This window comes from Oncorhynchus mykiss, chromosome 3, assembly GCF_057628025.1.
Source record: "Oncorhynchus mykiss isolate SJ-2025 chromosome 3, ASM5762802v1, whole genome shotgun sequence".
NCBI lineage: Eukaryota > Metazoa > Chordata > Actinopteri > Salmoniformes > Salmonidae > Oncorhynchus > Oncorhynchus mykiss.
This window is the reverse complement of record NC_143024.1, coordinates 24,218,916-24,231,893: the sequence shown is the minus strand read 5'-3', so window position 1 is coordinate 24,231,893 and position 12,978 is coordinate 24,218,916. Positions and strand designations below refer to the sequence as shown.

The 12,978-nt window shown below is 42.2% G+C and overlaps 1 pseudogene; it reads left to right on the top strand.

Moving 5' to 3' along the window:
- The first annotated feature begins 6,850 nt into the window (after nucleotides 1–6,850).
- LOC110503616 (uncharacterized) lies at nucleotides 6,851–9,163 on the top strand (annotated as a pseudogene).
- Nucleotides 9,164–12,978: the final 3,815 nt, after the last annotated feature.

Sequence of the window (12,978 nt, the reverse complement as noted above, 5' to 3'; positions counted from 1 at the left end):
CCTATATAGTAATTAGACTACCATTGGAAAATGTTTTAGTTCCCAGTGTCCTTAAAGTGGAAATTGTGGGAAAATACAACAGCTCTGTATCTAAATCTTTTTAGATTTTTTGTGTGTAGAATATTGATAAAAAAATCAGTAAACAATCAATAGTTAGCTGTAAACTATTTGTATTTCACCTGTCGTGTCTTTGGCTATGCCGGATTAAGTGATATGACATGCTATTCTATAAAATAATTTCTCCATAACTAATATCACCTGATTGAGCTAATCCTGTAAATGTAATTAACTAGAGAGTCGGGCACCACAAAATAATATTTATAGAGCTGTTATCTTCCGAATAAACTCTTAAACACCTAGCAATATTTTTACATCAATAGCAGTCAACATTAATCTTCATCTCACTTCAGTCTCATAATCTGAAAGTTGTAAATTCTTGGTTATCTGCAAGAACCCTGGCTAACAATTTGAATCAACAATACAAAATTGGGTTTAATTATTTATTTACTAAATACCTAACTAATCACACAGAATTCACATACACACAATTCATTATAACTTGATTACAAATTACGTCATAAAGGAAAACGTCCCTGGCGGGCGGAACAGATATGACAGCTTGTTACACAAAAGAAAAGGGGCTGGGTTTGAGTGAAGGAGCGGGAAGACTGAGGAACAAAGGGAAGAAGCTGGGCTATCGTAAATACAGTATCTTATGCATTCTAAATTACCGCCCATTTGGAAAAGGAAAATGCAATAAATATTTACTCTGAGCTGCACTTCAGTAGGTTGGTGGTAGATGGAAGACTGTGTTGCCAAACCGAGTCCTCTGTCCTTTGAAGAATGTCTCTGGTGGTCACTTGGATAAATTGTAGTAACGTCGTTGAGTGGTAGATGGGATACTCTGTCTGTTCCTTCCTAACCTGTGTTTGCAGCTGCGGTCGCTAACTCAACTTCTGTCGTGAATAAGAGTTCAAAGTTCATACCATTCGCAACCAAAGCTCATGCTGATATTGGCTTCGTTCTGTAGTTATTATCTGAACCATTCTGACATAGGACCATCATCCTACCTCATCGCAAAAGGAAGTTCTATTGTCGTCAAGGCTTTATATAGGAAGGGAGAAGGAAGGGAGAAGAGGGCGTGTTTGAAAAGTTTTATAGCCCATGTCCCTTCACAGAGGCGGGCCACTGAGTGAGCAGCCCTAACTTATGAAAATCCAAATCACAAATAATTTAATATTCAAACATTAAATTGAACAACAATTCCATGTGAATCCGATAACTCTGATGTGTAGACTTCCCACTGTAGAGTTTATGTCATCTTATCATTGATGAGAATGTCTCAGATGACAACCGAACTGACATCATATTCATTAAGTACCACCGCATATGTTCAATTGTTCAGATTACCAGAATATAGTTCATTTCCCCCCACCTACTGATGTTCCCAGAATCTCTATGTTAACCAAGGGTCTTTTAAATGTAACCTCAGTAGGTTAGAGAGAGGAAAAAGGGGGGAAGAGGTATTTATGACTGTCATAAACCTACCCCCAGGCCAACGTCATGACAGTCCCCCCCATGTTGGGTTCAATCTTGCGATTAACCTGCATGATGCAAACCAACATAAACATGACCATGGGTTGTCCTGGTTGTGGACCATCGATGTGGTCCCCATCTGGTGGTCGACCCGGGTAGGGTGTCTGCAAATGAAGAAGTCCGCTCCATGGCTGGACAGCAGATGTCCAGTTGATGATCGCTGTTGCAGTCTGGTGTGGTCGACCCGGGTAGGGTGTCTGCAAATGAAGAAGTCCGCTCCATGGCTCGGCAGCGGATGTCCGGATTGGGATCGCCGTTCTGGACCCGTCGTCTGGTCGTCCAGACTGGAAGATCTGGGCAGTAACTTAGGCAGATGTTAACAACACACACACACTCATGAAATATATCATTACATTTCCTCCCCAATGAGCGGCGTTGTGGTACTAACTGATGGTTGTATGTGGAAGTTGTTTATGGCTCTATCACTTTCTACGTGCCGAAGAAAATGAAACAAAATGAATGAAAGCATAAACAAAACAAGATATGCCACCTTAATCATTTAATTGGACTGTATTCTATCTATGTCCATGGTCTTGGCAAAATGACCCTATCATGGCATTGTCTATTGTCATATCTAGGGCTTTCCTAATTTGCAGGGTGTTGCTTAGGGTACTATCCTAAGTTGATAACTATATGATAAGTCTACAGCTGTAAGGCACTAGTTTTGGGCAGTCTACAGGGATGACCTATGGATTTCTGACAAGAAAACTGGTGAGTGCTGTAGCTGTAGAGTTAAAGGCCTCAAAATAAATGTTCAACTTTACTAAGGCTGGTATTTTGCTCGGACCCTTAAGTGATCCTAGCATAAATCCTAATTGGATGTTCCGTTGTGCATGTGTGTTTATGCTTACGCAAGCACACATGTCAAGGGAAGGAAACCAAGTATCCTGGCAGATTACAACTTGTTCAGAATGAGTCTGACGTAGTCAGGTAATTTTCAGGTCAATGCCTGGAGGTCAGTCAGAATTGGTGTCGAGGGAGTCTGCCGTGGTTTTACTACCAGTCACTGTCTTCCACTATTGTAGTGGCGGTAGGTATGAAGAAGTCTACTTCATAGCTATGTTATCCACGGAGGAGCTAACCTCATGACGGAAGTACTCTAAGTATTAGACCAGTCATACGTGGTGTGATCGTGGTTCATGACTCTAATAACTTTTCTCCTGAATGGAGGGTTCTATTTATTAGTGGCGTGTGTTAACCCTTGGAAGATTGCAAGGGAGATTCCCCTCCCCGTGTTGCTTTTATCAATAGAAATTTAACTCGTGAGGTTACTAATCCTCTTACTGAGTATTGCTGGACTGACTGTGGTATTGGTACTGGTACTCAAGGGGTCCAGTTGTCCTACCGATTTTTCTGACATGTTATCCTACAGGAATACATGATTAGAGCATTTTACTAGTTGTCTTGTAGTGACTACTACACATGGCAAGGAATGATTATTGTTGCCATTTGTTTTGGAGGTGGACAAGTCCACTGGACTTCCTTTACGACCAGTGTGGTACACCTCAGTACTATCTTAGATGTGTTCTAAGATAATCCCCGTCTAGGGGCCTGTCTGCTCCTCACTGTTCTCAAAGGGGAGTTTACAACTAGATTTGATTTATGCTCTGGCGGCCTCGTACGGTGTTGTCCGTAGTCTCGACCCCCCCACTGGCCTCGATAAGGCTCATCATGGGTCTGGGCTACTATTCCCCCCCCCTTTGTGTCTCGGGATCCCCCAGAGGCGCAAACGAAAAGTTCGGACCCTATGTACAAGTTGTCAGTGGCCGCGTTATTATGAGAGTCGCTGTAACCTTTCAACCAAATCTCCTGGTGTTTGTGCTTCAACACCCTCAGTGGCTGTCGAGGTCTGTCAGTCACCACCGCGTCTGCGTGTGGCAACCTCTTCAGTGCTTGGGAGCTGAGACGAGGATATCGGTCTGTGATATCGCAAAGTGTTTCACCAGTGGGAGTCATCGGGTCAGTTGCTGGACTGACGTCATTAGTGTCATTGTACGGGTTGACAGTCCTCCACAAAGAGGAAGGTGTGTCATCGGAAGCAGAGAATATTCTGCACGTCAATGTTTTTCTTGCTGAGATGGCCGCAGTGTTTGCGGAAGTGTCCGAAGGGCAAGAGAAGTTCCTCTCAACTACCGTATTGAACGACTGCAAGGAGGAGGGAAGTTGCTCATTCACAGAGACAGCTGGCTTGAAATCATGAAAATAATTGCCAATCAGATTGGCTGATGGAATGTGTTGAGATATCGTGATATCGTAATATCTCCTTGGATCGGATTCTGCCCCAAGAGGTTTCTAAATGACTTTTTCTCAAGGGGTGCTTTTGACAGATACCCCTCGTGAATGACTGCTTTGCAGCTAGCGTTAGGGGAGGACAGTGTGGTCGGTGGAGAAGGCACAGTAGCCTGTGACCATACCTAGTTGGTTTTCCAATCCATCAATGGGAGTAACTAATCCATCAAGTCTGCTCCAAGTAGCAGGGTTACAGTTTCGAGGCTGGTAACATACACAGGTTGGACGAGCGATACGTCCTGGTAGTGTAGTTTCCTCATGACTCTCAATGTGGAAGACCGTGTTGCCAAACCGAGTCCTCTGTCCTTTGAAGAATGTCTCTGGTGGTCACTTGGATAAGTTGTAGTAACGTCCTTGTGTGGTAGATGGGATACTCTGTCTGTTCCATCCTAACCTGCGTTTGCAGCTGCGGTCGCGAACTCAACAGCTAGGAGGTATCACTTCTGTCGTGAATAAGAGTTCAAAGTTCATACCATTCGCAACCAAAGCTCATGCTGATGTTGGCATCGTTCTGTAGTTATTATCTGAACCATTCTGACATAGGACCGTCATCCTACCTCATCGCAACAGGAAGTTCTATTGTCGTCAAGGCTTTATATAGGAAGGGAGAAGAGGGCGTTTTTATAAAGTTTTATAGCCCATGTCCCTTCACAGAGGAGGGCCACTGAGTGAGTAGCCCTAACTTATGAAAACCCACATCTCACATTTTAGAAGCTAAAATCACATTACATCCCATCACAAATAATTTCATATTCAAACATTTAAATTGAACAACAATTCCATGTGAATCCGATAAACTCTACAGTGGAAAGTCTACACATCAGAGTTATGTCATCTTATCATAGATGAGAATGTCTCAGATGACAACCGAACTGACATCATATTCATTAAGTACCACCGCATATGTTCAATTGTTCGGATTACCAGAATATAGTTCATTTCCCCCCACCTACTGATGTTCCCAGAATCTCTATGTTAACCAAGTTTTTTTAAATGTAACCTCAGCAGGTTAGAAAGGAAGAAAAAGGGGGGAAGAGGTATTTATGACTGTTATAAACCAACCCCCAGGCCAACGTCATGACACACCATTTGATTATATGAGTGATTGTCACGCCCTGACCTTAGTGAGCCGTGTTTATTCTCTATTTGGTTAGGTCAGGGTGTGACTTGGGTGGGGAAATCTATGTTTCTATTTCTTTGTTGGCCTAGTATGGTTCCCAATCAGAGGCAGCTGTTTATCGTTGTCTCTGATTGGGGATCATACTTAGGCAGGCTAGATTGTGGGATCTTGTTTGTGTGTAGTTGCTTTCTGCACTGCATATACAGTGGGGCAAAAAAGTATTTAGTCAGCCACCAATTGTGCAAGTTCTCCCACTTAAAAAGATGAGAGAGGCCTGTAATTTTCATCATAGGTACACTTCAACTATGAAAAACAAAAGGAGGAGAAAAAAATACAGAAAATCCCATTGTAGGATTTTTAATGAATTTATTTGCAAATTATGGTGGAAAATAAGTATTTGGTCACCTACAAACAAGCAAGATTTCTGTATCTCATAGACCTGTAACTTCTTCCTTAAGAGGCTCCTCTGTCCTCCACTCGTTACCTGTATTATTGGCACCTGTTTGAACTTGTTATCAGTATAAAAGACACCTGTCCACAACCTCAAACAGTCACACTCCAAACTCCACTATGGCCAAGACCAAAGAGCTGTCAAAGGACACCAGAAACTAAATTGTAGACCTGCACCAGGCTGGGAAGACTGAATCTGCAATAGGTAAGAAACTTGGTTTGAAGAAATCAACTGTGGGAGCAATTATTAGGAAATGGAAGACATACAAGACCACTGATAATCTCCCTCGATCTGGGGCTCCACGCAAGATCTCACCCCATGGGGTCAAAATGATCACAAGAACGGTGAGCAAAAATCCCAGAACCACACGGTGGGACCTAGTGAATGACCTGCAGAGCGCTGGGACCAAAGTAACAAAGCCTACCATCAGTAACACACTACGCCGCCAGGGACTCAAATCCTGCTGTGCCAGACGTGTCCCCCTGCTTAAGCCAGTACATGTCCAGGCCCGTCTGAAGTTTGCTAGAGAGCATTTGGATGATCCAGAAGAAGATTGGGAGAATGTCATATGGTCAGATGAAACCAAAATATAACTGTTTGGTAAAAACTCAACTCGTCGTGTTTGGAGGACAAAGAATGCTGAGTTGCATCCAAAGAACACCATACCTACTGTGAAGCATGGGGGTGGAAACATCATGCGTTGGGGCTGTTTTTCTGCAAAGGGACCAGGACGACTGATCCGTGTTAAGGAAAGAATGAATGGGGCCATGTATCGTGAGATTTTGAGTGAAAACCTCCTTCCATCAGCAAGGGCATTGAAGATGAAACATGGCTGGGTCTTTCAGCATGACAATGATCCCAAACACACCGCCCGGGCAACGAAGGAGTGGCTTCGTAAGAAGCATTTCAAGGTCCTGGAGTGGCCTAGCCAGTCTCCAGATCTCAATCCCATAGAAAATCTTTGGAGGGAGTTGAAAGTCCGTGTTGCCCAGCAACAGCCCCAAAACATCACTGCTCTAGAGGAGATCTGCATGGAGGAATGGGCCAAAATACCAGCAACAGTGTGTGAAAACCTTGTGAAGACTTACAGAAAACGTTTGACATCTGTCATTGCCAACAAAGGGTATATAACAAAATATTGAGAAACTTTTGTTATTGACCAAATACTTATTTTCCACCATAATTTGCAAATAAATTCATTAAATATTCTACAATGTGATTTTCTGGATTTTTTTCTTTCTCATTTTGTCTGTCATAGTTGAAGTGTACCTATGATGAAAATTACAGGCCTCTCTCATCTTTTTAAGTGGGAGAACTTGCACAATGTGGCTGACTAAAGACTTTTTTGCCCCACTGTATATACAGTTGACAGTGAGAGGACGTTTCTGTTGTGCTGAGTTTTCAACTCATTTGAAGAAACAAAAATAACACATTTATTTTCCCACTGCAAACATTTCCTGGAAATTAAAATGATGGCAGTGCTATTAAAGGACAAGATTCTCCTTGGATACAGTTCAGACTAGATGTACAACATTACTCACCTTTTCCCTTTCCTGCTGTACATGTCAGAAAACATGGCTGGGCTAAAAAATAAAACATTGGTATCAGTAGCAATTGTCCTTCACATTTCCCAGTTCACCATTGGCTATAGCTTCAGGAATTGCACTGAGGATCCAACCTCAAACCACACAAAATTAATTTTCATCCGTCACCAGGCAAAGAACATTTCTGACATTGTAGGTGACCTGCCACCCTATGCCACCACAATTATAATCTCCATAAACCTGATAAAACACATACCAAACAATACCTTTGTTCACCTTCCTAACCTCAGGACACTTCAGATTGACAATATCCATCTGGAGACCATGGACAACCACGCATTCCAAAATATGAGCCAACTGAAGAGCCTAAACCTGTCAAATCTCAGCTCCTCTGTGTTTCAAGACCTCAAAAACCTTGTCAACCTGTCACTAAATAATAACTCAGTGATTAGGCTCCCTCCAGGTATTTTCTCCTCACTCTCTAATCTGGATGTCCTCACATTACGGCAGAACTACCTGAACAACTTCTCTGCGGTGGCAGAATCTGTGACTCACTTATCGAAGCTGACGAAACTAGACCTGTGCAATAACTATCTAACGTCCCTCCATCATTCTAACCATACAGACCTACCAGAGTCCCTCACCACCCTCTATCTCTGTAAAAACAAACTGGTCACTTTAGCATGTGAGTGGGGATTCCTCAGCCATGTACTACTGCTGGATCTCTCCTACAATGACCAGCTCCCTTCAAGGGCTTTCCAAGGTCTGGACTTGCGGAAGCTAAACTACATGCGTTTGCATTCAACCAATGTTACAGTGCCAGAGCTTTTGAATGTCAGCAATGTTAGAGGTGGAAACATAGACTTCTCTGGTATGGGGTTGAAGACTGACAATCTGCTCATGGAGTTATGCAGCCTTTTGAGTACAAAGGTCAAATTTTTTAAAAGCTGAGTCTGGAAACCAATGGGATTCTGTCATTGCGGAAGAACACACTTCCCAACTGTCCACCAATCCAAGGTTTATTGGACCTTTTCTTCAACCATTTTAGGAAGGTAAGATGCCTCCAGGATCAAATCAAGAAATTCACAGCAGAGAAAAACCACCTCACCTCCCTAATGTCCTGCAACAGACAGAACCTCTCTTTCCCAAATCTGACAGATCCGAGCTACCGTTACAATCACATACTCAATGTCAACTCTTTTTCTTTCCACCACACACCAAATGTGAAGACCCTACAACTAGCAGCTTTTGACAATCTGACCAACTTGACTTTCCTCTCCTTGGACAACTCCTGTGCCGGGGTGATAGAGCTGCAGCCGGGTGTCTTCAAAAACCTGCGGAAATTGAGCAAGCTCAGTGCAAGGAACATGGTCATCCAGTCCTTCTCAAAGGAGGTTTTCGGGAATCTGACAGAGCTGCAGATCTTGCTTCTCAACCAAAACGTAATGCAATCCTTAGATGTGAATGTGCTGGAGGCTCTACCTAAACTGCGCTACCTGGACCTGCGCAACATTCCTCTTAGTTACACCTGCCTCAACAGTGACCTGCAGAACTGGACTTTGAGTTAGTCTTACTCTAATGTCTACAGTGCCCAGAAAAAAACTCCAACAAAACATACACAACTTCAACACCAATGTTTTCTACCTGGACCTGGGAGAGTACCTTTTTGCCACCACAACCACTGTGACTTTAATGCTGACTATAATCCCGCTTAGTAGACCAGCTACTTCCCAACCTGTAGGGCAACGGAGCCTCTTCCCGGCTGTGCCTGCACCACTGTGACTTTGAGCTGGGCCGCAAACATCATGGACAACATCTTTTCCTCCGTGTACAGCAGCCGCAAGACCATCTGAGTGGTTAGTAAGCACTTTCTGTGCAGCGAGTGGTGCTCCCTGGAGATCCAGCCGGCCAGCTATAGGCTCTTCCACAAGCTCCAGGACCTGCTCCTGCTCTTCTTCCTAGAGCTCATCCCTGAAAGGCAGCTGTATGAGAAAGGTAATGTTGAAGAAGACCTACTTGCAGTGGCTGGGGTCAGACTGCACGGACCCAGTCAAGGCCCAGGATCTGTTTTGGAACCATCTGAGGAGGGTGCTGAGGAGCGGGAGCAGCAGGTTTGAAGATAGAGGGGAGGGAAGAATACTTAATTCAGCCACCGACCGATGATGCTAAGCATTACTTAATGCCTTTAGGAAAGGGTTAGAGGACACGCTTTGCCCTGTTTAATGTTGTAAAAGTACTAAAATGAGGCACACATACAAGAAAGAGGAATTGAGTATTTTGTAAATGTGCTCTCGGTACAATGATGTTCTACTTGCTTTGACCGATTGCTATAATAAACGAGTCATGATTTGTTTCCTTTTTTAATTTGCTTTCATGGCAAACAAACTTAATCATGTTGTGATCAGTACTAAATAATATTGAAATACTGTATGTACATTTTTAAAGATGTAGAGGGAAATGGAAATGGAAATGAAATTGATGAGACATACACTGACAAATCATGTTGCAAAGTTAATATAAATATTCTATAATAATTATTGTTGGTAAATACACCGACAGATGAGACCTATTACTTAATGACTTAAGGAAATGGTTAGAGGACACACTTTGCCCTGGCAGCAGCCTGATTCCAGGATATGAAACTAAGTTCAATGTAGAAAAGTACTGAAATTATGCACACCCACACACATACAAAGACAGAGAGGAACTGTATCTCTTGTAAAAGTGCCTTCATTACCATAACGTTCTACTTGCTTGAAATCCAGCATTGTTTATGCTTTGATCAATTGCAATATTAAGCAAGTCATCATTTTTTTGCTTTTTAAATTTTCTGTCATTGAAAAAAAGAACTTAATCCTGTTGTGATCAATATTTAATCATATTGTAATACTGTATGAACATTTAAAAGATGCAGAGTAAAATGGAAATGGACTTGGGAAATAAGATGATCAGACAAATCATGTTGCAAAGTTAATTTACATATTCTATAAGTATACTTCTTGTTGGTAAATATCACTTTCTCAATGAGGAATGCACAAACTAAAACAAACACATGAATGATCTATTATTAGATTTTAATATAAAACAGTGTTACTATGTACAGTATTATATTCACAGGTTTCATTTTATTCGGTCCATCTTAAATGGGGAGAATCTCAATTACATAATCGCATCCCCTCTCCTCCTCAAAACCCAGAGGAAAAGGTCAGAGGGGAGAGACCTCAGAAGAGAAGATGTGAGTATGCAATTGAGATCTTCCCATGGACAGCAGACAATCCTCTGTATAATGCATTCATTCTGATTTGTCTTTGATCATCTGTGCTAAAGAATTCTGCTTGTCAAAAATAATAATATATACATACTGTGAGTTGGCCCAGTGGCCAAAAAAACCTGAGGGACACATTTGTGGATATTTTGTTCTGCCATAGTTGACTAGTCAAGTCCACTGTAGCTGTCTGTAAACAGCATACTGTATTAGTTCTGCAATGCATTTTCTCTTATAGTGCTTCTGTATGTTTTTGCATGCAAATGTTTCAATTAGAAGTATTCATGCAATAAAAAATAATTCTGCTGCTGTTACCTTTCTACAGCATAACTGTGTTTTTACTGTGCAGGCTAGAAGTAGTTTAAGAGTATGGAAAAAATATGAAAGAACATATTTCTAAATGTTTCTAAAAATGCAAACATTTCCTTTGTCTTTCTGCCCATGATATGGCCTGACAATACTCAAACGAGAAATAAAACATCAAGTCAGTTGTAATTGTAAACAATTAGACTTGATGGTATGCATTTGGAAAACACTCAACAACATAGTATTGTGCTTATGCATGTCTCTACTACACAGAGGATCAGTACAGTCTCATCCGGGGGAAAGGCCAGCTTTCAGGGCTGGGGAAAGCAGGCAGGGGCCTGGGGGGCAGAGGAGGGGACAGGCCACTCTCCAGCATGTGGGAGGGGGGATAGTAGGCCACGTCAGGAAGGTGGGACCTGGAGATTACAGGGCTGGTTGGGGGGCGGCGGTTGAAGCAATAGAAAGGGTGGAGCTGATGACTGTCTAGTGGATAGTGGTTGGGAGCAGATGAGGATGAGGAAAATGGCTCCTTTCAATGTCAAATTGATCTTGCTGCTGTGGCAAGTGTCTGTCTCTGTCTTCACCCTCCTTTATAGACTTCCTTTATCTTAGGGCCAGGAGAATTTCCCGACAACATGACCTGACCAAGAAAATCCTGAACATATTTATAGCCTAAAACTGCAGCCTGGCTGAGATGTCCCTCTTCAAGGTCACTTAGTCAAGAAAAAGTCAAGGCCCTACCTGTAAGTGTTTTCATAGTGTGTGATGTCATGATTAATGTTAACCTGTTTGTTTTTACCCAGGTTTTCATGCGTGATGACGAGATAGCAGTAGTGTAAAGTACTTAGGTAAAAATACATCAATTAAAGTACTACTTAAGTAGTTTTTTGGGGTATCTGTATTTTACTATTTATATTTTTACTTCACTACATTCCTAAAGACAATATTGTACTTTTTCCTCCATACAGTGCCTTGCGAAAGTATTCGGCCCCCTTGAACTTTGCGACCTTTTGCCACATTTCAGGCTTCAAACATAAAGATATAAAACTGTATTTTTTTGTGAAGAATCAACAACAAGTGGGACACAATCATGAAGTGGAACGACATTTATTGGATATTTCAAACGTTTTTAACAAATCAAAAACTGAAAAATTATTCAGCCCCTTTACTTTCAGTGCAGCAAACTCTCTCCAGAAGTTCAGTGAGGATCTCTGAATGATCCAATGTTGACCTAAATGACTAATGATGATAAATACAATCCACCTGTGTGTAATCAAGTCTCCGTATGATTGCGCCTGCACTGTGATAGTCTCAGAGGTCCGTTAAAAGCGCAGAGAGCATCATGAAGAACAAGGAACACACCAGGCAGGTCCGAGATACTGTTGTGAAGAAGTTTAAAGCCGGATTTGGATACAAAAATATTTCCCAAGCTTTAAACATCCCAAGGAGCACTGTGCAAGCGATAATATTGAAATGGAAGGAGTATCAGACCACTGCAAATCTGCCAAGACCTGGCCGTCCCTCTAAACTTTCAGCTCATACAAGGAGGGGCGATTGATCAGAGATGCAGCCAAGAGGCCCATGATCACTCTGGATGAACTGCAGAGATCTACAGCTGAGGTGGGAGACTCTGTCCATAGGACAACAATCAGTCGTATATTGCACAAATCTGGCCTTTATGGAAGAGTGGCAAGAAGAAAGACATTTCTTAAAGATATCCATAAAAAGTGTTGTTTAAAGTTAGCCACAAGCCACCTGGGAGACACACCAAACATGTGGAAGAAGGTGCTCTGGTCAGATGAAACCAAAATTGAACTTTTTGGCAACAATGCAAAACGTTATGTTTGGCGTAAAAGCAACACAGCTGAACACACCATCCCCACTGTCAAACATGGTGGTGGCAGCATCATGGTTTGGGCCTGCTTTTCTTCAGCAGGGACAGGGAAGATGGTTAAAATTGACGGGAAGATGGATGGAGCCAAATACAGGACCATTCTGGAAGAAAACCTGATGGAGTCTGCAAAAGACCTGAGACTGGGATGGAGATTTGTCTTCCAACAAGACAATGATCCAAAACATAAAGCAAAATCTACAATGGAATGGTTCAAAAATAAACATATCCAGGTGTTAGAATGGCCAAGTCAAAGTCCAGACCTGAATCCAATCGAGAATCTGTGGAAAGAACTGAAAACTGCTGTTCACAAATGCTCTCCATCCAACCTCACTGAGCTCGAGCTGTTTTGCAAGGAGGAATGGGAAAAAATGTCAGTCTCTCGATGTGCAAAACTGATAGAGACATACCCCAAGCGACTTACAGCTGTAATCGCAGCAAAAGGTGGCGCTACAAAGTATTAACTTAAGGAGGCTGAATAATTTTGCACGCCCAATTTTTCAGTTTTTGATTTGT